The sequence below is a fragment of the Corvus brachyrhynchos genome, unplaced genomic scaffold, assembly GCF_000691975.1.
Source record: "Corvus brachyrhynchos isolate BGI_N302 unplaced genomic scaffold, ASM69197v1 scaffold27, whole genome shotgun sequence".
Classification (NCBI taxonomy): Eukaryota; Metazoa; Chordata; class Aves; order Passeriformes; family Corvidae; genus Corvus; species Corvus brachyrhynchos.
Genome location: NW_008239139.1, coordinates 989,908 through 991,992, shown reverse-complemented (window position 1 = coordinate 991,992; position 2,085 = coordinate 989,908).

Here is a 2,085-nt window from a genome sequence, read left to right as displayed (position 1 = left end):
TCCCTTAGTGCCAAGCAATATATCTGTCTATAAAAACCTTGCTGACTCCTTCTTCCTAATGGGGCAGAGGAATAAATATATGTGGGAAAGAAGCTCAAGTGACTCACACTAGGCTTCTGCAAAACCTTAGTGGCTTGTATTTGCACAGTGAAGCCTTCACTTTAGTCTCAGGAGGTCCATGTAATCTGTCCCAGTAATCTCAACTGAGTGGAGAGGTAGGGAATTTGTTTTTCAAAGTCCTTCCACCTTTTTAAAATTTCTTTTCATGGCCTCTTTTGAGGTTGGTCATAATTTGTGGGATTGTTTTCCCCTCTTCCTTTACAAGTGTCCTTTCAGGCTGCACTTAAAACGCAGCTTGTTCCTCTCTGCCCTAGTCACAGATGAGACAGGTGAAGACTACTGTAGTGCATCCCCCCTTTGGCATGCTGAGCTATGACTTCAACATTTCTCTGATGCTGCTGAAATTACATTTCTGTCAGAAGTATTTTCTTCTTCTGCCCAGACCTAACCTCAAATTTATTTCCCGACCAGATGGGAGCTGAGCTAGGCAGTTGCAGCAGACATGAGCACCTGTACTTGAGAATGAAGTCTGTGAGATAAATTAATACTTCAGTTACCCTGGAGGGATCCCTGCCAGGATGCTTTGTGCTGGCTTTGTTTCTGTGGGAGGCCAGGTCTCTTGTCAGGTGAAGTAAAATTAGAGGTGAGCACTCTTAAAAGTGTCTGCATATGGACAGATGTCTATGGATCACTGAGGGAAAGGGACTGGAGAGAACTTGCACTTGCCAAGGCCCATCTATGATCCCAGTGAAACACTTCCCATTGTAGCTTGCTTGGAACTCTTTTTCACAGCACTCTTTTGTCAAGATAAACTATGACTGGTATTGCTTTTATAAAATTCTTGTATTCAGAGCACTATTGAAGAACTGACTAGTCTCTCCAAAATCACAAGGCAAGGGGGTAAGAGCAGCTGAGTAAATAAAAGGCAAAGCAGTTCTGACTGAGGCATTGTCAAGCTAAAATGTGAGTTCTGCTCAATACTGCAGTCTTACGGTGGACTAATAAATTATGTCTAGTACTAAAGAGCACGCTTTAATCATATTTTGTCTGCAGCCTGTGCTCAGTCTTCACTCACTGATAACCCAGCGTTTAAATCGGTCTCTTCATCGCAGGCTGCTGCTGAGTCGCACCACTAGCTCTGTTCCCAGTTCCTGCAGGAGGCCTTTTCTGGGCAAATCTGATCCCAGCAGCTCTCTTCTTACCTGCAGCAGTGCAGAGGCCAAATGAGATCACTGTGAGTCCTCTCTCTTGATTGCTAGGATGGTTCTGGTGGCCCTTTGGGTCTGCAACATGGGAAATGGACCATTTACACTTTATAGAATTGTCAGATGGGGTGTTGGCTATGACAGCCCAAAGAAATCAGGCGTCTGTTCAAGGGTGAGGATTTTCCTGGACTGGATGGGACTGCTAAAGAAACATGAGTTGTCTTTATCTGAGATGAGTCCTGAATATAATGCCTGTGTATAAAATATCCCAAGTGCATTGGGGTTTTTTCTTTTTGACTTTTTAAGGCAACTTAAGACAAAAGTAAAAAAAAAAATCCAGGTGATTTCCTCCAGCAAGTGTCCACTTCCTCCTTTTCCTCATACCTTTCCCCTAAACAAAGGTTACTGGAAATTAGAATGGGAGTTTCAGAAGCATAAGACTTGTGTTCTACACTTCTGACTCTGAAATTGAATATAATCCTTGGACAGATACTTTTCTCTGTAAAAAGCAGCTGCTTGTGAAAATACCTACCAGCCCCATGCTTGATGGGCAGGAGAGTTTGGGAAAATGCTCTAAACTGAACTTGTGTATTTATATATCTAGATCTAATTAGCACCACATTCAGAAGTCTGCAGGATAAATTTTGCCAGAGAAAGAGTAGGATATGCTAGTGAATAAGCACTGATTGCATGAAAGTGATGGCATCTTACAAAAAGAAGAGGCCCCTGTTCTTAAACTGAAGGACTCTCATACAGAGAAATGGGGGCAAAAAACCTGTTTGAAGTACTTCACGTGAACCCAGCATTGTCATACTGCTTC